Here is a 25,124-nt window from a genome sequence, read left to right on the forward strand (position 1 = left end):
AAACTTTTAATACATATATTAATTTGAATTACTTTTAGCTTTTTCACTTTTTTAGTTAATTTCCTTATCACTCAGGAGGGTTTTGTTTTTCTTAAGATAAACAGGTTCATCCTTTGTTCAAATTGTCTTTAATTCTGCTCAGCTGCTGTAAGAAGCTGTGTTACAAGACAAAAACCTAACAATTAGAAGTGTAATAATTCTTGTCAAACTCGCATTACCCTCTGGCTATCTGGGGATTATTAAAAAGAAGGATAAGGAATAAAATATTATGAATAGCAATTACTTTCGTACACATACTTGTTTGCAATTGAAAACAATTATTCAGATGAAGGAAAACAATTATTCAGATGAAGAAAATGCTGAGATAGCATTGTGGGAATTTTATTTGAATAATTCACTTGATTTACACCATTCATGACCAGTAAGTACAAGTTTATTGAAAATTAAACTAATGGTCACAAAATATGAGTTAGGCTCTTAATCTAACAATGTGTCATATTTTAACAGAAGGGAGAGCAAAGGAATTTACTTGGAGAGCTGTGTCAAGATTCATAGCAAGGTTGAAAAGCTTTTTATTGAATTTGTTGGGTGTGTTGTTTTTTTTTAAAAAAGGATATTATGACGCCTCAGTTCTGTTGGAAATTTGGGTGCAACTCAATTTACCGGGAGGGATTTGCCTGGGGTTTAGACCTCCAGATTCCCAGATGATCCGTTACCTGTATTTCCATGCTGTCTGATCTCTGCCCTTTGAAGTTTAGAACATTTGCAACTTCCTCCTTACACTTTCTCAGGACTTCAAGGTACGAGGTCATCTTGGATGTATCTTCTGAAAACAAAGGGGCAAACATGGCTTCTTTGTTTTTCTAACTAGTTAGTTAACCATAAGTAACTACACAGCCTTTAGAAAACATCTGAAGGCATGTCTGTCTGGAGTGGGGGCCATATTTTTGGCCCCATCCTGACATCAGATATTTTTTTTTAACAACCATGAGTTGCACATAGTTTTCTGTATAGCTTTGGACAGTGATATAAATCTTTATTTAACCCCCCTAAATATTTCCATTTTCTTCTGATAAATGTCCTGGCAGCTAAAAATAAATTTAACCATCTTCATTTGGCTCATCCCATATACCAAACTGAACACACAATCTGTGGTTCCTATATTTGTCCTTGTGGTCTCAGGTCTGCTTGATTTCTGCTGCCTTCCAGGAGTCAAAAGTTACAATACCAAGAAAACTAGAAATTTCAACTGCACTGGGCACCAGGGCTTTTGTATTTTATGAACTGCATCTCTACTGTCTTTGTCTTTTCTTTTCTTTTTAAAGGCAATATAATGATAGTTGAAAGACTTCTGAACTGATTTCACCCAAAGATGTTGGAAACCTGTGTATACCCGTACTATATATCTTTTCTGTCATCTGCCTTCTCACCGAGGGAATGTCAATTGTGCATCTAGTCAAGTAAATCCTTAAATGTTACTAGAGGTGATGAGAATGGAGGGGCAGGAGTGACAGCACCAAATACTCAAAAGAACATTTGATCTTCTCTATAAACTTGTCAACAAACATAACAGCTTTCCTGTCTGTTTGTCGATTTCCCTCTCTCTCTTAGCATCTTTTATCTATCTCTGTGCTTAGGCTTTTCCATCCTCCCCTACTCTTTCTTCTTCTTTTTGTTTAATAAAATTGTCACCTACGCACACCAGCATTGAAGTTTCAAATTGCTGGAACAGAAGAGGAGACCGAATCCTAGGCTAATAGAATAGCTTTACAAACACTTCAGAATATTTCAAAGGGGAACAAATTAACGAGTTGCTGAAAAAAAAATAAAAAATGAAGGAGAGCTGAATTCAGCAAAAACAAAACAGCCTTCCTAACCCAATCTCCACCGCTAAGGGCCAAACACTGGCTCAAATAAAATGTAGAAATAAGGATTTATGCTTGCACAACGGGACTTCCCCTCACACACACTCTAAACACATCCCAAATGTGCTGCAGAAGGTTGGGAGGAAACACAGAACAGGTTTAGGGCAGGAGAGGGAAAGTCTTGCCGTGGAAACATACACCCTTCTGCTGGTGGGACAGTTACTTAGTACTGCTTTGGATACAAGCCATGATGTGTACACATGGCCCTGACACCCACAATGAAGACATAAGACAAATATGGTTAAATGGTTAACTAATCAATAGATGTTAAAACAAAGAGTGAGCATTGCCTATCTGTGGGCCAACCATGTCTGCGATGGCAGGTTATACATCCTGTTTCTCCTCAGGTGTGAGCTTATGTGAGCCTTTAAAAGGACAACTTACCATTAAGGTGAGCTGAGGGGGTTCCTGATATTTCACATCCTCACTGGGCAACCATTCAGAAGGGTGTAGTTAACCCTCACCAACACAAACCCTATGAACTTGTGGCTCCAAGTGCCCACCAGGAATTAAAGGTGATTTGCCTTACTTTTTGAAAGAAATGCAATAAAAGAAACCCTAATTGCCCTTATTATGCACCAAGTCACTTTTGGGAAAGGGTGAACTAAAGGTAAAGGTAAAGGTACCCCTGCCCGTACGGGCCAGTCTTGACAGACTCTGGGGTTGTGCGCCCATCTCATTAAGAGGCCAGGGGCCAGCGCTGTCCGGAGACACTTCCGGGTCACGTGGCCAGCGTGACATCGCTGCTCTGGCGAGCCAGAGCTGCACACGGAAACGCCATTTACCTTCCCGCTGGTAAGCGGTCCCTATTTATCTACTTGCACCCGGAGGTGCTTTCGAACTGCTAGGTTGGCAGGCGCTGGGACCGAGCAGCGGGAGCGCACCCCGCCGCAGGGATTCGAACCGCCGACCTTTCGATCGGCAAGTCCTAGGCGCTGAGGCTTTAACCCACAGCGCCACCTGCGTCCTAAAGGGTGAACTAGGTAGCAGTAAAAGAGGTGCTTAACCCTTCTGCAACCACTACCAACCTCACAAGGTTCTAGATGTGCCCTGCCTTCAATTATCTGCTGCAAGGCTCTCCTTTGCCTGGATGAAGATGCCACCAAAGCTTTCTTACACACATTGGTACCTGACCTGGGGTTATGATCTTGCATCTTAATTGCTCATTCATTGCCCCCTCCCATTACTCTGGGTTGAGAACCTGCTTACAGCCAGTGGCTAGAAAGTACAGGCTCTCTTACCCTTATGCCCCAGGAGGCTGCTGATCTATACTCAAAATTTCCCATAAGCTACCGCTGCACTCCCATTTATCATCTTTGGCGTTGACTGGGAGACCACCATAATAAATATTTCATGCTTCATAATGCAACTGCCATGTGAAACACAAATGGGTTCAAAGGGTGACTTGCTCCGCTGTGTCTTCGAGCTGACCTTTTCAAAGAAAGAGCGAGAGAGGAAGACCTTAATTTTATTTAATTATTTTTTTATCTTCCCCTAATGGAGGTTATTTTACCCAGAGAATATGACTCAAACATTCATCATAACCTCAGCTATGCCCCTCCTTTTCAGCTCCCAGGAAATAGTTACTCTATCAGTCACTTACATCCAACATATTGAACTAGTTGCACCTGAAAAGGAAAGAAAGTGGTCTTGTTTGGACATGTTTGCTGATAACTCTTGTTGCATTTATCTTGAATTGTGGCTATTGAGGAGCAGCAGTGGGAGAGAGAGTCAACTCAGTTAACATTTAAAAGTGAACCAACCTAATTCAAATTTTCAAATACAATACAGGAACCATCACAGCCATCCTTTGTGATTTGCACTTCTCCAAACTGCGCCAGCCAATTAATGTACCCAATTATGCATATTCTAGGGTAAAGTGTGCATAAAAATGCATATATTTGTGAACATGACATACAGAAAGGAGAAAATGGTTTTGCAAAAGTGTGTAAAAAAAGCAAAATTGCGTACAAATATGTGTAGATTAGGAGAAAGGATTAGGAGAAAGTGACACTAAAATGCTGCTGTTTAAAAAAATTAAACTGATGTAGAAATGTGGAGAAATGAACTTAAGATTGGAAAAAATATCGGGAAGTGCATATATTTGTGAAGATGATACATAAACATGCATTATATAAGGGGGGGAGTGTATATTGGGAGAAATTTGCACAAAAATGCTAAGAAATGCTGTTGTCTTTAAAAAACAACAGCACTGTAAACTTATTGCCCTGGCAGGTGCATTTTTGGGCTCATGTGTGTGGTGGAAATAATGTAAACAGACACCAGTTTTGGGTGATAATCAGGCCAGATTTCCTGGCTAACAGAAGCAGGGTTAGCATGGTGGTAGGGCAAGATCAGTTCCTCATTCCATTCAGCCATTGCTGATGGAATGGCCCTCCACTCAGGCTTGGGAAGTACCCAAAGCCTATTATGGAATCAGCCAGCCTGTTGTGGTGAAAGCCAAGCATCTGGGTGACAAGGGAAGGAAAGACTCCTGCCCGACAGAGGCCCTAACCAAAGCTTAGGGCATGCCCTTAGTAAATCCTGCCTCCTGCTTAACTATGCTAATCCTGCCCATACCATTTCCCCCTAAAGTCATAACAAAAATACTTGCTAACACCTAATGTAAGCAATTATTGTTATTGTTATTATATTTATACCCTGCCAATCTATACTACTATATAAAAACATAGTAAAACCTCAAACATTAAAAACCTCCCAATACACTGAGGGAAAGGAGAACCCCAGCCGCCAGCAAAGGTTCCAATTGTGGTTGAGAGGAGGAAATCCCTTTCTGGCCTTGTCATCCAAAGGCCCACCTACACCATATGGATGGGGTGGGAAGTTCACAAAGGAAACTAGCTCTGAATCCCTGAGGGAAAGGCTTTCTAAAGCCCACCGCCTCTCCTCCCTCTCATGCAATCCTACGGGACAGTCACCATCTTGTGAGATCACAGCAAGGAACTGTAGTCCCCCCCCTCCATCACTGCCTGCAGAGCCCTGCACTGCCTGACAAAGTTGTCTCGTGTGCATAGCACACCCAGACCAATGCTCTGGAAATGTGGGGAGCTGAACTTAAGGGTGGAAAAATGAGAAACCAAGAGAAACCAAAATGGACAGTTTTGCCTGTCTTGGGGGAGGGGAAGCAGGGAAAAGCTCCACAGAACAGAGTGAAGAACAAGCGATTGTTAGCAAAGAGCCACAAGGCCTCCATGCTAGAAGCTCATGAATATGTAAATTCCAGATACCTAATGTTTTCCAGGTGTGCGGCACCAAGTAGCTTGTTACCAGTTAATGAGCCACCTGGCCCTGTTTTTAAGCAGCTAGAGAACAGATTACAATGGCAATTGTTGCTGCCATGTTTCATGGCCTCTTATTACACAAGAACTGAGTTGGAAGGCTCAGCCAGGTATCGAAGCGATTGTCTGGAACTGGGGAGTGGCCCAAAAAAGAATTGAGAGGGAATGCTTTGTTCCACCAGCTTTTGACAGAGATAGCAAGTTTGCAGTGCTCATGTGAAATGTTTCTCTCCACTCATAACCCAGCAGTAAACTTTAGCCTGTCTTCAATCCTGAATAATTTTTTAATGAATTGTTAAACAGCTACGATTCCTGGGAGAGTGTAGCACAAATGCGACACAAGAAGTGGATTAAACAAGTAGACATGTCATTGTACATGTTAAGTGGCCAATTCTATGAAACCTTCAAAGGATATAGATCACCAGGTCCTGTAGAAAAATGTTTTGAAAGCTTCCCTCAAATAAGCTGTCTCTTTTCTGCATGTTCTTGATTTGTAGGATTGGGGGGAGGGAGGGTTAATAAAGATTAAATATCTATGCAGCTTAGACAGTTTGCTTTGGCCCTTGCTATTCCTGATAAAAACCTAAACTGTTTTCCTCCCTAAGCTGAGGGAACTTGCCAAGAATCAGTCACATACACACACACAAACACTCATGCACAGCCTGCCTGCTTCCTCCTCCTCGTGTGCAGATGCCATGCCGTGCTTGCATTAGATTAGATGTTTTGTCAGAAAACAGTCATTTCAGATACTGAAAGATAGCTTATGGTCTTGCCACAGTTCTTGCACTGAGAACTCTAGAAAGCCTCTGAATGAAACTAGTATTCGTCTGCACTGGACTCCTTCACACAGAGAGAACTTGGGATGGAATAAGAAATCAGAGTCAGTTGGACACCAAGGTACCCCATCATTTCTGTTGCACCAGTAGTGGTTTAGTCTTGCTGGCCACATGACCCAGAAAGCTGTCTGTGGACAAACGTCAGCTCCCTCAGCTGAAAGTGAGATGAGCGCTGCAACCCCATAGTCACCTTTAACTGGATTTAACCATCCAGGGGTCCTTTAACTTTTAACCTTACCTCCAAAAAAAATGTATTGCCTGTTGTGTCAGCCTAGTACTTACATACAGTGGCTGAGGAGGTAGACCAGTTCCTGAGCTGTATTGCTCACTTCATGCTACAGGTGACGGAGCACACCCCTGCACATCAAGTAGGAGGTTAGGCTACAAAACTTCTTGACATGCTTTTCTTTTTTATGTGCAGAGAAGAGTTTCATGCAGAAAACACAGAAAATCTTGTTGCATTGGCCTTTGTTAACATATGAAACATATCACTTGGATATCTAGAGATTACATGTTCTTCCCACTGATGAGTATGACAACAGGAGAATTCAAAATACCTGTCTTAAATTATTTCCTGTCTTAAAAGACTCTGTGACCACATTCACACTCAAGCCCACAGTCAGGGCTTCCCCCAAAGGATTTTGTGACCTATAGGTTGTTAAAGGTGTTAAGAATGGTGTGGAGAACCTTGTTCCCTCTGCGAAACAACAATTTTCAGAAGGAGAGACAAATTGTTTGTTAAACCACTTTGGGAATTGTAGCTCTGGGAGGGGAATCCTTAAATTCTCACTTTCATAATGCCTTAGCTCAGAATATTAACACTGAAGACTTGTGGAAGTGAGCATTATGACCCCATCATTTTTTTTCTTTGTCTTGGACTGAGAACTAAGGAACAGAACTATGAGGAAATGGCCTTCTGAAATCCCCCCAACAAGAAATGGGGGTGGGGGATCGCTCCAAATTTTCCCCTGAGGGAAAAGCAGCAATTTCTCAGGGGCAGCGCTCGCCAATAGTAGTAGAAGTAGCCCAGCTTATTTTCTTTCCCTGTGCCCTTTTTTGTGCCCATTGCAAATGGCAGCAGTAACTGTACTGGCTGTCTGGCCGCCATTTTGCACATGAAACATTTTGAAGGAAAAATGAGCTACATATATATGAGAATATTCAGTAAAAATTCTGCAAAGTGACTTTATTTTTCTAGTGGTGTGAAACACAGAAAAATATCTGGCATTTCCTTGAAGAAGTTTCAGTTCAATTCTACAGCTGAAAAATAATTGCCCTTATTCTGAATGGGAGAGGATGGAGAGCACAATCCTATTGCCAAGGAAACCAGGTTGATATTCTTCCTCTTGCTGTGTGTCACTGCACTGGCAGTTTCATTACACACCAGCAAAAGTTGCATGCCCATCTGTTTCTGTGTAGCCGCGCCAGTGGTGGACCGAAGAAGAAGAAGAAGAAGAAGAAGAAGAAGAAGAAGAAGAAGAAGAAGAAGAAGAGTTTGGATTTGATATCCCCCTTTATCACTACCCGAAGAAGTCTCAAAGCGGTTAACATTCTCCTTTCCCTTCCTCCCCCACAACAAACACTCTGTGAAGTGAGTGGGGCTGAGAGACTTCAGAGAAGTGTGACTGGCCCAGGGTCACCCAGCAGCTGCATGTGGAGGAGCGGAGACCCGAACCCGGTTCACGAGATGACGAGTCTATTGCTCTTAACCACTACACCACACTGGCACTTGCGGGTATGAACATTGTGTAGACGGGCAATATCAACATTTAGATACTCTTGCTATTGCCCATCCATGCCGCATTATTTCCAATGGGATACATACAGTTGTAGCTCAATCCAGTGTATAGCTTCATCCACCTCTGCAACTCATAGACAATGTGCCAGCCCTGGTCCTTGAACACTGGGACATGTGCTTCTCAGCCCACCAACTGCTTTTCCTGGACACCCACTGCCTTACCAAGCATATTAGCAAAGGAGTACAAAAAAGATTCAAAGTAAGTGTGTTTCTTCATGACGGGCAAACGGGTGCATGAAAACAAGCACACACGTACACCATTTCAACTCAGTGTAAGTTTTAATCCAAAATTTGTGTATCATTTAAACATATACTTACAGCACCCTCTGCTGGTAAATGGGAATGAAGAGAAACTGAGCTACATTTTTGTTGAATATGGAACACAAAAGACAAAATAGGTGGTCTGGCAGGCTGTTGTCTTTCAGATCCTGTGCAGAAGAAGAGAAGTACTAAAGAGCAATGCACAGTAACAGTGTAGATAAGAGAGGGAAACAGGAATGTACAGGCACATATACTTCCCAAACTCATGAGATCTCTTTCAGGATGCAGCAGAAATGATAATGCCACCAACACATCTCTGACTGCAACAATTCCTAGGCAGAGCCAGAGATTCCCTGCCCTACAGTTTTCACACATGGACATTTCTCTCTGTGTGTGGCAGGGAGGTTCTTGTTTTTGCCATAATGGAAACAGAAGCTCTTAATGTCTTATTCTGATGCAGATGCAGAGCAATAGGTATTGTGGAGCTTTTTTGAAATCCACGGAACCGAGTTAATAATGTTATAAACTGCTATCACTTGGGAATAGGGAGGGGGAAAATAAATTATATTTTGCTCACATTAAAGAGCAAACCGTTTGCCAGAACAAGATGCAAACTGAAAGACAACATTCGTTCAAAATCCATACTTTTCCAAATTTTAGCAATTCAGGTTCCCAAACAAATAATGCATTAAAAAATGCACACATTGGTGTAAAGTGTGTCTATAAATGCATATATAAGTGAACATGGCATCAAAAAATGCATTATATTACAGGAAATCTGTATTTCCTTACTCCCTGCTGTAATATTTTCCATTAACTATCTCATGGCTGCTTCCTATGAGAATGAGACTTTCTACACAAGTGGCAGCAGTAGCAGGCAGCAGGGTGACACTGTTCCTGAATACTGGGATGGAGAAGAGGAGTGGTGAATTCAGAGTGGTGCAACCACACTAGCAAGAGCACTAGATTGGCTCTGCCAGTGTGTTTGCACCACACTGACCTTGCTGCCTCACCCCTCATTCTTTTGTTCCAGTTTCCAAAAGCAACACTGAGTGGCAGGTATCCTATTGTGATTATGTGATTGACAAGGAAAACATCCACACAATGGAGTGAAATGCTATACAGTAGTACCTCGGGTTACATACGCTTCAGGTTACATACGCTTCAGGTTACAGACTCCGCTAACCCACAAATAGTACCTCAGGTTAATAACTTTGCTTCAGGATGAGAATAGAAATCGTGCTCCAGCAGCATGGCAGCAGCAGGAGGCCCCACTAGCTAAAGTGGTACTTCAGGTTAAGAACAGTTTCAGGTTAAGAACAGACCTCCAAAACAAATTAAGTTCTTAACCCGAGGTACCACTGTATATACAATGAAGGGGGTGATAGGGATAATCGCCACAAATATTATACATCTGGAAGAGATACGCAGTGAGCAGCACTGGATGTTACAGCTAGGAATAGGGAGATAATTTTAAAGAAATGTCTGGGAAGAAGTGAACTTCATGTGTCTTTGGCCCCAAGGAATAAGTTATTTGCTCTATCCTACACTGAATTCAGATTACTTGTTTTCCAGTCTCACAACATTTTTGCATGTGAAAATGAGTCCTATGAAGAGATCCAGAATTCCTTTAGGCTTGCCAAAAACATGTTTCTTGCCGTGTTGGCAAGAAATTCCTATCCAAATACTCTGGATGCCTGCATTACGGAGAACAGAAAAGCCACATTAGTGCCATCAATTTTCTCAACTAGAACTGGCTAGGAGTCCTTCACTTCCTCTTTCGAAAGCAGAGGTGAAATCAAGAAAGCAAACCCATGGCACTTTCAGTACTTTTATTTTTCCATGGACTACAATTCCTAGCCAGCTGAGTGCATGCCCTAAAAACAACCCCAGTCGGAACAATTCATGTTTATTTAAAAAAACACCAATCTGAAATCACAAGAAAGCCTCGAGGCAAACAAACCAGAGCAAAATTGTCTTACAAATAGGTTGTGATGGGGCAGGCGTGCAATTAAACATACCTGGGAATAATAATAAATTATCCATGAAGCTTCAAAGGAGCCATCAAATCATTACAACAAGAAGGAAAAAGAGCAATGTGAGCTTGCTGTGTTATAAAAAAGCTAATAATTAATAGCACCACACACACACTACTGCTACAACCTTCCAATGGCATCAGTCTTATCGGTAACTTGTTTTGTTTTGTTTTTTCTAGTGGGAAAATTGTAGGGGAGAAGGAAGGTTAATTGGTCAAAACATACCAACTATTTCTCAAAGAATCTTAAGAATATAAGAAGGACTCTACTGGATCAAGACTAGATACATATAAGAAGCCTCAAACAGAGTGCGACAGCACTAGTGATTCCCAGCCACTGGCATTCAGAGACATAGTGCTTCTGACAGAGAAGGAAATATGTCACTGGTGTGACTACAACTGATACAGTCAGCTGGTGCCACTGTGATAACTAGTGTGGCTATGATTGTGCCCCATTCATTTATCATTTTTGCCTCTTGCTTGGTTGAGGGAGGGTAGCATCTAATACTGCTCCACTTCTAGTCCCTATCCTATTTGGATCCAACTTTATTGTGAAACATATGGAAGTGCTTATAGAATCATAGAGTTGGAAGAGACCACAAGGGCCATCGAGTCCAACCCCCTGCCAAGCAGGAAACACCATCAGAGCACTCCTGACATATGGTTGTCAAGCCTCTGTTTAAAGACCTCCAAAGAAGGAGACTCCACCACACTCCTTGGCAGCAAATTCCACTGTCGAACAGCTCTTACTGTCAGAAAGTTCTTCCTAATGTTTAGGTGGAATCTTTTTTCTTGTAGTTTGGAACCATTGCTCCGTGTCCGCTTCTCTGGAGCAGCAGAAAACAACCTTTCTCCCTCCTCTATGTGACATCCTTTTATATATTTGAACATGGCTATCATATCACCCCTTAACCTCCTCTTCTCCAGGCTAAACATGCCCAGCTCCCTTAGCCATTCTTCATAAGGCATCGTTTCCAGGCCTTTGACCATTTTGGTTGCCCTCCTCTGGACACGTTCCAGTTTGTCAGTGTCCTTCTTGAACTGTGGTGCCCAGAACTGGACACAGTACTCCAGGTGAGGTCTGACCAGAGCAGAATACAGTGGCACTATTACTTCCCTTGATCTAGATGCAATACTCCTATTGATGCAGCCCAGAATTGCATTGGCTTTTTTAGCTGCCGCGTCACACTGTTGACTCATGTCAAGTTTGTGGTCAACCAAGACTCCTAGATCCTTTTCACATGTACTGCTCTCAAGCCAGGTGTCACCCATCTTGTATTTGTGCCTCTCATTTTTTTTGCCCAAGTGCAATACTTTACATTTCTCCCTGTTAAAATTCATCTTGTTTGTTTTGGCCCAGTTCTCTAATCTGTCAAGGTCGTTTTGAAGTATGATCCTGTCCTCTGGGGTGTTAGCCACCCCTCCCAGTTTGGTGTCATCTGCAAATTGGATCAGGATGCCCTTGAGTCCATCATCCAAGTCGTTGATAAAGATGTTGAATAAGACCGGGCCCAAGACAGAACCCTGTGGCACCCCACTAGTCACTCTTCTCCAGGATGAAGAGGAACCATTGATGAGCACCCTTTGGATTCGGTCAGTCAGCCAGTTACAAATCCACTGAGTGGTAGCATAGTCAAGACCAGATTTTACCAGCTTCTTTACAAGAATATCATGGGGCACCTTGTCAAATGCCTTGCTGAAATCAAGGTAGGCTACATCCACTGCATTCCCTTCATCTACCAGGCTTGTAATTCTGTCAAAAAACGAGATCAGGTTAGTCTGACACGACTTATTTTTCAGAAATCCATGCTGACTATTGGTGATCACAGTATTCCTTTCTAGGTGCTCACAAACTGTTTGCTTAATGATCTGCTCCAGAATCTTCCAATCTTCTTATGCCAATGACTAATTATACTAATTTACCGAAACCTCCCTCGAATCTTCACACTGTTGGGGTCTGCATCAGTGTTCCATTATGGTGTGGACCCACAGCCCAAAGACAGGGAAACTGAATCTTCACTCAGTTTTCAGAATGCCAAATATTTCAGGTTAACACTTACTGCCTTGCACTATTTGTATGCATTTGAGACTATATCCAGCCCTATCGTCACTTTCTGGGTTCATGATCCTACAAGGGGTGTGTCTTCTTGGGATTGGCTGGATTCACAAGGCTGTGGTCCTTGGTTTCATGGTCCACATCATAGAGGAGATCAAGGTGTTCCATTGAAATGAATGTAGAATATCCTCCCCAGAGAGCTTAGACTGGCTCCCTCATTAATGGTTTTCAGTTGAGTGATGAAATCCCCTTTGTTCCACTGGTGAATATTGGTTCTATTGGCTTGTTTTAAGGCTCTTCAATGCTTTTAATAATTAAAAATATTTACTTATTTGGATGTGCCTTGGGGGCACTCTTGAGGGATGGAATATTTGCTAAACTTTCCACTTTCAGGAATCCCCCAACCCCTCAATGAGAAGTAAATGGGGAAAACAGAATGAAAGGGTTTCCCTTTTTGTCCTCCTTTATTGTTGTTGTTGTTTTTTTACTTTCCTTTGCTTCTCATGGAAAAGTATTGAAAATGAATGGTGTGTATTCAGTTTCATTTCCCCTTCACTTTGGAAATGAACACACACCCTTACACTAGGTCCATCAACTTCAGCTTCCTGCTTCCCACATAAGCAAATCAGAGGCTTTGCCTATGCTGTTTTTATCTTTCTGTAGCATTTTAGCTTATTTATGGCTTTGTATTTACATTGTCATTATTTTATTCTTTCTGTAAGCCACCCTTCTACTCAGAGTGCAGAGTGAAGTGATACAACCATCAGTCTCACATTCCTGCCATTTTGATGGGCAGCTTATAGGCAAAGGAAGGGATTGATGAAGGCTTATCACTGAAGGCTGGGCAGTTGCTGGTTTTCTTTGCCCTAAGCACTACCATGTTTCCATGTGTAGCACTTTGCACTTGTCCATAGGGTAAGCAGTGATAATAATGTCACAGGGACACCAATAAACCAATTTCTTATAAGATAAATAGTGCAGAGTACATGCACTTGGGTACAGCGCTGTTATTGGGACTAAATATGTTCACTGTTCTTAGTAATCCCCGTCAAGCCTATGTTCCTGACAAGCCAGCTTTTAGACACACACATTTTCGAAACACTACTTGTGGATTTCAGCTCTCATTAGAACAAAAATATTATCTATGTGCTCAATGCTTGCAAAGATATCCGCAGTACAGTCTAAAGTAACTGGCCGCTGCCAGGTTTTTTTCTTATTTGACTCTTAGCATCTGCCTGATATGAGTGTGGCTTTCATTTTGGAACACTGAGACAAATCAGATTGACTGTTCTCAGTCCCATTCATGCCCTCTGTGTTTCCACACAGAACGTGCAATGCCAAGAATTGTTGCTTCATCACCTTGTCACTGCAGCTCTCTTCCCTAAGGGGACATGGAAGTAACTGTCTAAGCATTTCATGATTGATTGCCAGAGAGTGCAGGACTCCAGTAAAGGAGAGAATGAAGTTACTAGGAGAAAGTTTTGTAAAGCCAAGGGTATGCCTTCTCCTCAAAGTGGAATAAGAGAAAAGGCTGGTTCTGTCATTCAGTTAGGAGTGCATAGCCAGATAGCAGGATTTTAAGCTCACACATTCAGTTTGTCATCATATTGGCCTGGGCACTGGATTTGGGGACAAAGTAAGATCTTCTCTGTAAGTGTAGGGAAAAGAACAGTTTGCATACTTTAGGAGAAATGCTTAGGTTTGGGAAGTAATGGCAGCAGTTCAACATTCAATCAGCCAGAGTCGGGACATGCCCTTAAACAAATATAATCTGAACCTCCTTATGCCTACTGTTCAGCAACTGACACCCTGCTGCCTATAACATTTTCTTATTTCAGAGTAGGGCTGTGACTCAGTAGCAGAACACTTACTTTGCATGCAGAAAGTTCCTGGTTCCATGTCTAGGCAGAGCTGGGAAAGATCCCATCTGAAACCTTGAAGAGCCACTACCTGACAGTGTAGACCTGGGTTTCCCAAACTTGGGTCTCCAGTTGGTTTTGGACTACAACTCCCATCATCTCTAACAAGCAGGACCAGTGGTCAGTGATGATGGGAACTGTAGTCCAAAAAACATCTGGAGACCCAAGTTTGAGAAGCCCTGGTGTAGATAATACTGAGCTAAATGGACCACTAATCAGAATTAGTACAAGGCAGTTTCCCACATTCCTGACCAGATATGACAAGTGAGAGCCTAGTACTTGTTTGTTTAGGTCATATATAACTCACTCTTCATTAAAATCACACAAGCCGAGTATCTTTATGTGTATAGACTCAATGCCACAGTTGGTGCCACTCCCATGGAGGTGTCTAGATTTGGGGATCAGTTTTAGTCATTGTAGCCTGAGGGTGTGGACAGGACATTTGCAGGTGTTACGCCAATCACATGCCCTCTTGACCCTTCCCCATCATTGCTTGCAAGGTCTAGTTGAGAGGGATTGACCAGGTGGCTCCTGGGGGTGGTCAATATCTCATTACAGGAGGAAGAAATGCCTATTGGTCTCTTGGAAAAGGCAGTGATACAGCACCTTCTTAAGACACCATAAGTGGACTCTAAGGTGCTGGATAGCTACCACCCAGTTGCAAGTAAAAGCATCCAAATTGGTGGCCATTGCTCCCTCCCATGGCAGCGAGTTCCCCATAGTATAACTATGCTATATGGGAAGAATAAATTTCTTTTATCTATCTTGAATCTTTCGACATTCAGCCTCATTGGGTGTCCCCAAGTTCTAGTCTGATGAGGAAGAAAATCGTCAGATTTGCTCGGGCTGTCTAGAAGAGGCTCCAGAGTTTTCACAGAAGCATGAGACACATCAGTCATAAAAAAGGAGGTAATGCAGGTGAAGATGGATCCCAAAGAAATAGTCTTCATGGCAATAGGGGAGCAACCAATACCAATATTTATTTATTTATTTATTTATTTATTTATCTATCTATCCCTTGCATTTCCTCTGCCTGGACTTGCATATGAGAAATCACAGAGTTCCTGGAAAGAAAGAAATTAAGCAAACCCCTATTGCCAAGTTTGCATTAGCAGATCTTCACGGGAAGAAGCCTGGATAACCTCCATGAATTAAACACCGCAACAATCAAAGGCCTTTGGCACCAGCTGAGGATTAATGGCCAAGCGGAAACATGATGGCTTAAGGCAAAATTGAGCAATCATTAAGCCAATTCCCTTGGAAAAGTACTGTGCCAAGGTTATTGCTATTATAGAGTTTCTTTAAACATGCAGAGGAGCAAACAAATAAAAATCACAAGCGAGTGAGAATAACCATTAGACTCTGTGGTTTTTTCACCTAGCAAAACAGAAATATGTTGGTTTTTTCCAGGGAGTGTTTGAGTTCCATATCTAAAAAATGCTCTAACAGATATAAGTAGTTATACACTATACAGTTGGAGCCAAAACCAAATTACAACAATAATATATCATAATACATTAGATATGATATATCCAGTGTTTTATTTCTATGAAAAATGGTACCGGTATACACCATGCCTCACCATCCCCTCCCCCCACCATCCCGCTGCTGTTTGCCTGCTTGCACCCTCCTATCCCACCGCCTCCACCGCTTGCCTGCCCACCCACCCACCCACCCACCTGCTCACTCACACACCCCTCACGCCTTTGCCTGCCTGGGGTGGTGGTGGTGGGAGAAGAGGTGGTACTGCATATCGGCATGTACCGCCTCAACCCCCCCCCCAAAAAAAACCCCTGGATATATCATGATAATACAATATGGCAGCAATCTCTCTCTCTCTTTCTCTCTCTCTCTCTCTCTCTCTCTCTCTCTCTCTCTTTTTTAATATTTTTTATTAATTTCCAATTTTTAACAGAAACAAAAAACAACAGAAAAAACAGACAAACAAAAAACTCATATTTTCATAACCTTATTTTCATAACCCTCTTTTCCCGGACTTCCCCATACCTTTCCCTTTTTGCATCCTTAGTTTAGTACCATTATTCAGCAACCTATCTTGCCCAATTAAATAGAAATTCGTCATCTTTCTCTATTCCACCCTAAATTTTAAACCCAATTATCGCTGCAATTCTACGTCTTCTTTTCCCTCAGCATTTTAACACTCCTCAGTTTTATAGTAATTCTTAAGATACATCTTAAATTTCTTCCAATCTTCTTCCACAGTCTCTTTCCCTTGGTCGCGGATTCTGCCAGTCATTTCTGCCAGTCCCATAAAGTCAATCACTTTCGCCTGCCATTCCTCCAGCGTGGGTAGCTCTTGTGTCTTCCAATACTTTGCTAGAAGAATCCTTGCTGCCGTGGTAGCGTACAAAAAGAAATTCTTATCCTTCTTCGGCACCAGCTGGCCGACCATACCCAAGAGAAATGCCTCTGGTTTCTTGTTAAAGGTGCACTTAAGCACTTTCTTAATTTCATTATAAATCATTTCCCAGAAGGCCTTAATCTTTGGGCAGGTCCACCAGAGGTGGAAAAAGGTACCCTCAGTCTCTTTACATTTCCAGCATTTGTTATTGGGCAGATGATAAATCTTCGCAAGCTTGACTGGGGTCATGTACCACCTATAAATCATTTTCATTATGTTTTCTCGTAAGGCATTGCATGCCGTAAATTTAATACCTGTGGTCCATAACTGCTCCCAGTCAGCAAACATAATGTCATGACCTATGTCCTGTGCCCATTTAACCATAGCAGACTTCACTGTCTCATCTATTGTATTCCACTTCAACAGCAAGTTGTACATTCTTGATAAGTTCTTAGTATTGGGTTCTAACAATTCTGTTTCTAATTTCGATTTCTCCACCTGGAAACCAATTTTCCTGTCTTGTTTAAAAGCCTCCATTATTTGAAAATAATGGAGCCAATCTCGTACCTTGGACTTTATTTTCTCATAGCTTTGTAGTTTAAATTCACCACCTTCTTGTTCTAAAATCTCAGAATATTTTGGCCAATTGGTTGTCATATTAAGTTTCTTTACCTCCTTAGCCTCCATAGGTGAAAGCCACCTGGGAGTTCTATTTTCCAATAAATCTTTATACCGTATCCATACATTATATAGTGCTTTCCTGACAATGTGATTTTTAAAACCCTTATACACTTTAACCTTGTCATACCAGATATATGCATGCCACCCAAAATTGTTATCAAATCCTTCCAAATCTAAAATGTCTGCATTTTCAAGAAGTAGCCAATCTTTTAACCAGCAGAAAGCTGCCGATTCATAGTAAAGTCTTAAGTCCGGCAGGGCAAACCCCCCTCTTTCTTTAGAGTCAGTAAGTATCTTAAACTTGATTCTGGGCTTTTTGCCCTGCCAGACAAATTTAGATATGTCTTTCTGCCACTTCTTGAAACAGTCCAGTTTATCAACAATTTGTAATGTCTGAAATAAAAATAACATTCTAGGCAATACATTCATTTTAATCACAGCGATTCGACCTAACAAGGAAAGCTTCAGGTTTGACCATATTTCTAAATCTTTCTTTATCTCAGTCCAGCACTTGTCATAGTTGTCCTTAAATAAATTCACATTCTTAGATGTCATGTTAATCCCCAGGTATTTTACACTCTTTACCACCACTAGCCCAGTTTCTTCTTGGAATCTTTCCCTTTCAACATTTGTTAAATTCTTTTCCAGTACCTTGGTTTTTTGTTTATTCAACTTAAATCCTGCGACCTGGCCAAATATTTGAATTAATTCCAAAGCTCTTTTGGTACTAGTGTCTGGCTCTTGCAAAGTCAATACTAAGTCATCTGCAAAAGCCTTTAATTTGTAATGTCTGGCTCCGACCTGAATCCCTTTTACCAGCTGATCTCCCCTAATCATATTTAACAGGACCTCCAGGACCGATATAAAAAGTAATGGGGATATTGGGCACCCCTGACGTGTCCCTTTTTCTATAGGTAATTCATCCATAACCACATTATTTACAATTAACTTCGCCTTTTGCTCAGAATAGATTGCACTTATACCATTTTCAAACCTTTGGCCTACCCCCATCCCATGGAGATTCTTTTTCATAAATTTCCAAGATATATTGTCAAAGGCTTTCTCCGCGTCCACAAAAATTAAAACTGCTTTTGTATTAATGTTCACTGACAGCATTTCTATAATGTCAATTATATTCCTTACATTGGTAGATATATGCCTACCCGGGAGAAAGCCTGCCTGATCTTTATGAATCTCCTCCACCAACACCTTCTTTAGTCTTCTTGCCAAAATGTCTGCAAAAATTTTGTAATCCACATTAAGTAATGATATAGGGCGGTAGTTCTTGATCTGTTTTTTATCAACCTCAGTCTTTGGTATAAGTGTGATGAAAGCTTCTTTCCACGTCTCAGGTGCCCTTTTCCCCTCTAGTATCTCGTTGCAAACCTCCTTAAGTGGCTGAATTATCCAGTCTTTCAAAGCTTTGTAATATCTGGAGGTTAGTCCATCTGGCCCTGGAGATTTCCCCAATTGCATGTTTTGAATGGCACCCTCGATTTCTTGTTCAGTTATTTTCTCATTTAAAAACGCTGTACTTTGTTGCGAAATTTTTTGTAATTCATATTTCTTAAGAAATTCTTCAATATCTCTTTCGTTTTCCGGCCCTTGTGCATACAGTCTTCTGAAATAGCTCTGAAAACAGTTGCTGATCTCATTTGGTTTCGAAATATTCTTTCCATCTACCTCCAAACTTGTAACTGTGTTCAATTTCAATCTCTTCTTCAATTGCCATGACAGGAGTTTCCCACATTTATCTGCCGATTCAAATGTCTTTTGTCTCATTCGTTTAATTTTCCATTCAATCTCCTGGTTCATCAATTCCATATATTGCTTCTGATACAGTTTGATTTGTCTCAAGATCTCATGTGACTTTGGGTTGGATCTCAGTTTCTTTTCACTGTCTTTTATCCTTTCCAAAATTTTATCTTTCTTCTCCTGTTGTTTCCTCCTTTTCAAGGAGTTCTGCTGTATCAAGAAACCCCTCATCACGGCCTTGCCAAGCAAGGTCTCTCTCTCTCTCTCTCTCTCTCTCTCTCTCACACACACACACACACACACACAGGACAGTTCCCATCACAATCTTTTGCATGACCCCCAAACAAAAGTGTTAGTGGAGTCAGTTTCCAGAGTCAGTTTCCAGTGCCTCCCATTTACTCTTCAGGAACAAGCAGAGTCATCCGCGAGTGTACCTAATGGTCAGGGATCCCTTTATCTTTACCTTTACTAAAACAGGGTGCAATCTGGGATGCAGATGAGAGAGTTTCTTACACAGATTCTGTGTTTACCAGCAGTTTGGAAGAAATCTAGCTCCCATAGTACCACAGTGCCTTTGGCTACACTCCTCTTAGTTGTCATTCATACCTGCGATGCACTGCAGTGCACAGTGTTGGGTTGCATTTAATCTCACACTAAGGCAAACATTCCATCCGAGCAGGGGTTTCTCCTTGTGCAATGGAACATCCTCCACCCTCATCCCCTAAATGTGTTCTGGGGGGGGGGGTTTCCCCAACATTCCAGAGCAGATTTGGGGACAGCACAGGGTGTACATGGGGTAGAGAGGAGAAAGTCCCATTGTGCTAGCAGTAACCCTTAAAGGTAAAGGGTAAAGGGACCCCGACAGTTAAGTCCAGTCGCGAACGACTCTGGGGTTGCAGCGCTCATCTCGCGTTACAGGCCGAGGGAGCTGGCGTTTGTCCGCTCCGCAGACAGTTTTTCAGGGCCATGTGGCCATAATGACTAAGCCGCTTCTGGTGCAATGGAACCAACACCAGAGCAGCACACAGAAATGCCGTCCTCCCCACTGGAACAGTACGTATTTATCTACTTGCACTTTTTGGTGTGCTTTCGAACTCCTAAGTTGGCAGGAGCTGGGACTGAGCAACAGGACCTCACCCTGTTGTGGGGATTTGAACCGCTGACCTTTTGATCGGCAAGCCCAAGGCTCAATGGTTTAGACCGCAGAGCCACCTGCGTCCCTGCAGTAACCCTTACCAGTGAGCAATGATTTAGTTGAATACTGGCCAATGTAATTTCTACAGAGAGGGTTCCTCTCTGTAGGCATGCCCCCAACATGTGGGCAGTAGGGGTGGGGCCACTGAGAATGCAGGGAAAGGCCAGCAAGTATAGATCTCCCCTCCCCCACCAATAAGATTGTTAATTTCATAAGGCAGAAAAGATCAAATGCAGCTCAACTCCAAAGCAGCAATTCTAAGCACTTTTAGGGAGTAAATAGCATTGAACCCAGTGGGCCTTGCTTCTGGAAAAGTAACGACATACACAGGATGGCGCTGAAAGCTTTAGACAGCGTGTGGTCAGTTCTCTCTGCTAACAGTATGATTATCTAAAAACAACTTCAGGGTCCGTGGCTTGATAGTCCTAAGGCTTCCTGTCTGAGTGACAGCTCAAGATCCTGTTCTTCATGTAAATTCACTGCTGCAATAATAGGCCGGATTGATAGAAAGTACATGATGGGGAAAGTCAGGCTCTTTCAAGTTAACACTAAGGTCTTTTCCACTGATCAAAAATACATAGCAACTTCGGAAATCAAAGGCAGTGTAATCTTTCCAGTTAAATTCACCCATGAAATGAACGTCAACACATTTATAAAAGAGGCTCCAAGTGCAACTTCCATTTGAAAGTGCAAAAATGTGAATCTCACAACTTGAGAAAATATGTGGTGCATTTGTGTCATACCCAGCAACTGCTGGTGTGGTGGGGCGGAGCATGGAGCTGCTCTCCTGATGCTGGCATCACTACAGCTCACCTTAAGGTTACCAGATCTTTTCAATGAATCCAGGGACACTATCAATCAATCAATCAATCAATCAATCAATCAATATTTTTAAAAAGAGAGGTGGAAAGTTATTTTTAAGAAGAAAGAAGTAATATCTTCTCCTCTGTGGTCTCCTGTGTTGCATGGCCTTCCTCTGGGTCCCGGCCTTTCTTGGAGTGCTAGCTGTGCTTTCCCCCTCCCTCCCTCTCCCTCCTTGCACTGTGATCCCCTACAGGCTTACTCAGAAGTAAGCATTAGCAGAAACCCCCTCCTCCTGCTGCTGCCCTGCCCGCCTGTCTGGGCGTCTCCTGCACAGGCATCGTCTGGTGGCTGCCCATCTGCTGCATGGCGCACCCAGTCAGTGGGTCCAGGGCAGAGCCAGCAGCGAGCGAGCAGGAGGAGGCTCACTTGGGCCAGATCAGCTCGTCTCCTGCTCGCCTCTCATCCGTGATGGCCAATGACGAGCTGGCCAACAAGCTGAGCCACCGCTTGCAAGTCGAGGAGCACAATGGTAAAGCCAAGCACCACCCAGAGGCTGAGCCGGAGCCCGATCCAATGGCCTGGGGCAACGGCGCTGATGGCGAGCTGAGCGCAAAGTTGCAGAGGCACACCGAGCTCAACGACCCCGCGCAGATCTTGCCCAGCAGCAGTGCCCAGCACCGCATCTTCACCCCCTACACGAGTCCCCATATGATGTGTCTTGTGCGCAACACATCATATGGGGACTTCCAGTGATGCAAAATGTTGGACACCACGGCAGCCAGCAGCTCCAGAAGCCAGCCAGAGCCAACTACGCTACCAGGCTGGCTCCAGGCTGCTGAGACTGCCGCTGCTGCTGCCACATTTCCCGGGGACATTAGATGAAATCCGGGGACATTCCGGGTATGGAATTACTGTCCCCGGGAAACGGGGACATCTGGTAACCCTACCTTAAGCTGTTATGTTATGCAACATTATTAATTTATTTATTTTAAAACTCCCCCTTCTCCCTTTAGGCCCATGCTTTTAAGGCAGCTGACCATGTACATTAAAAATTCAGCAATCCTCCAGAATTGTGGAGGTTTGCAAAAGCCTAATCCATGCATATTTTGACACCTGTGGCTCAGGAGGGAAGAGTTTGTTCCTAAAGCTGATTAAAAGCAGCCAGGTTTTTTTGTTGTTAAAAGAAGCTTGATGAGCACTGAGCTTATTTCTGCCTGTGTATCTTCTTTAATTATAGCGTCTTTTCTTCCTGCTTACGATCAATGTAATCAGCAACTCATTTCGTTTATTAGTATTATTAAATGAAATGATCTTCTGAGCTGGTCTGTGTAACTGATTTAGGAACCTGAAGTAGCAATTGTGACTATTAATGACTGATCTGGATGATAATATGGCACTCGTATTTGTTATCGCTTTATGAAAGTTATTATTGTAATAAACCCGCATGGTTTTCTGAGTGATTCCTTTTAATCTCCTAGCAAAAACAAATAACTCATCTCATAGAATACTTTACATTATTAATCCACTGCTGATGAAATGCCTGGAAAGACACAACAGTGGTTAGACTCAATGGAATAAGTTTGCTTTAAAGCAGATTGTGCATGCATGCAGCTTAAGGATCATTCTCGAGATTCTTTAATGCAAACCAAAACTGAGGCCTTCTTTAGTACACGAATTAATTTAGCGTGAACTTGAGCTTGCGCTCTTATGATTCCTGTCAGGTGTATTCAATCCAGTGCAGTTGCTTATTTTATAAAGCAAAAGTCAGGGGGTCTACAGAAGCACCTTATGAGTAGCTGCAACATAGGAACAGCCTGTTCATAGCCTAACAAAAATGGCTGCTGGAGCAAATAATATTCTAGCTAACATGATTGGATTCAAGATTATAACTGTAATTTATGAGTTGTGTATTGTATTTTTTAACACTTTTCTAAAGACTCATTAAATCTCTTTTATGTGTAGTTTTCCCAGTCAGGCTACCATTAACTCGAAAAAGAGAGAATAAAATCCCATTTATAACCTTACTACAATCACACAGCAATTCTCGCTTGACTGATGTCCTTCTTATGAATTATATGTATTGTAAACAAGTACGGCAAACCATCTTAAGGTCTTCTCTATTAAATCCCATTAATGAAATGCACCACTTAGCTTATCTGACACTTAAGTGACTCCCATAAATTTCAAAGATAAGGCACTATAAAGAAAATATGTGGAAGAAACAAGTTAATGAACTCTCTGTATAACACCCACCCCCGCAAAAAAATATGCAGATCAAAATTTGCAGAGCAGTCTCTCGTTGACCTCAAAAACCAAGAACTATTCAAATATAAGTGTGAGGAAGTGAAAAGCTGAGTGCACTACTAAGCAAGCCATTAGCTCCCTTTCTGCCATCACCCCAAGACCCTCCTACATAAGACAGCACTTAGACTTCAGCAGAGTTACTTTTTCTTTGAGAAGAACAAGTGGCTCATGTAAATGTAAACTAAGCTTTAGGGGGAGGCGGGGCACATTAATGCAAGCGGCACATTGATACACCAAGAATATTTCAATATCGAGAAACGTTATTCATGTTGTGGCATCACTAAAATATGTCTATACATGTGTGAGTATGACAGCTGCGACCACGCTGACCACCAGTTTGCCGTTGGCATTTGACAATAGTAGGTGTGTTTTTAGCATGGCCAACTAAAAAAATTACGTGAAATGTAAAAGGGTTCCAATGCTATTTTACGTCATTTAGTTAAGATTTAAAAATACCAAAGGTAAGTTATCCCAGTCAGTAATCAGGATCACATGTGATTTTTAAATAAGTTCAGTGGTTTTATTAATAATTGTTAGTTTTCTGAAAATTTCCATTGGGGCACTTTGATACACTAAGACATTGATACACATTGATATGTATAAAAGTGCCCCGCTAGTGTAAAATAGTGCCCCAATATGCAAGTTTGCATGAAATCTCTAAATTGATTTCCTACTCATGAAATTTGAAAAGAAAAAAATTGTTGTTTACTACGTAGCCAAAGTCATTTCTAAATATAATATGACCGATTATCAAGTGTCATATCTCAGGGGAAAAACAGGATCTTGTATGTTTGTCTTCCCCGTTGTAGAAGATAAGGCAAGCGTTGATTTCAAGGATGTTGTTTTGCAGTTGCCAAAACCAAGTTTCTCAAAGGGCACATCTCGAACATCATCTCTTTATACTTTTTATTTTGACTTCAGTGGATATAATGTGCAATATAAACTAAACGTTAAGTCATTATCTTATTTTTTTATAAGCATTTTGTTTAAATTACTATCTTTTGACTACCTAATGTGAGTTCCTATACTTTTAAAAGTTTTTCCAAAGTTTTTTTTTTTAATGGATAGGTGTTTGAGGAAAGATTAATGTAAGTTTTGATGTTTTGTTAAAAAAACCTGCCATAAAGTCTATGATATGTGTGAAACACTGTTAGCTTTGATACGTAATTTAGATTTTAAGTAACAAATTGTAAAGCTGATTATGATCTCTCACAATAAAAATTGTTTTTTGTAACTAAATTTTTGTAAATAATTACCATTCTCAAACAATTTACACTTTGTATCGAAGTGCCCCATCCACTGTATCAAAGTGCCCCATAGGTGGGGCAGAATGATACAAAATCCATTTTTTACTCAAGTCATTATATTCTCATTATCTTCTAACTTCAATGGTTCTTTTGATTGCTATTATAATATTGATTAGTTATGCCATGCATAAAGCAAAATTTTTTAATTATTTGACTCATTTTGGTATATAAAATATGAGATTGAATTTTTCTGCATCAGTCTGCCCCACTTCCCCCTTATAGTAAAGAAAACTGTAACAAAATAAGATAATGAGAGAAACTAAATACAACAACACGAGGCAAGTCTGAGGCAAAAAACAAGAAGAGGCATTTGGTTTCTGTGGCATTTGTACAGAGCCCCCAATCATCTCATGGACTATTGACCCATACACCACTAATCCGCTGCCACCAACCAGGTCCTCCCCAGTAAATCACTTAGTCTCACTCAGGTTCTTAATTTAACAAAGAAGAGTGTAGTGTATTGCAGACACAAATAAACTTTAACTGCATTCAAAACGTTGTTACTCTTTACCTTCTTAGTCTTATTTTATCCTGTCTCTAACTCTTCTACCTTCCCTCACACAAGAACCAATTGTACTAACTGTCTC

At 41.6% G+C, this 25,124-nt stretch overlaps 1 long non-coding RNA gene across 1 annotated transcript; it reads right to left on the minus strand.

Moving 5' to 3' along the window:
* Nucleotides 1-37: 37 nt before the first annotated feature.
* On the minus strand, nucleotides 38-25,102 carry LOC307223220. Its single transcript, XR_013842037.1, has 3 exons — nucleotides 25,049-25,102; nucleotides 717-826; nucleotides 38-155 (listed from the first exon to the last, which is right to left on the minus strand). It is a non-coding gene; the product is annotated as an uncharacterized lncRNA (long non-coding RNA).
* Nucleotides 25,103-25,124: the final 22 nt, after the last annotated feature.

This window comes from Podarcis cretensis, assembly GCF_951804945.1.
Source record: "Podarcis cretensis genome assembly, chromosome: 1".
Taxonomy (NCBI): domain Eukaryota; kingdom Metazoa; phylum Chordata; class Lepidosauria; order Squamata; family Lacertidae; genus Podarcis; species Podarcis cretensis.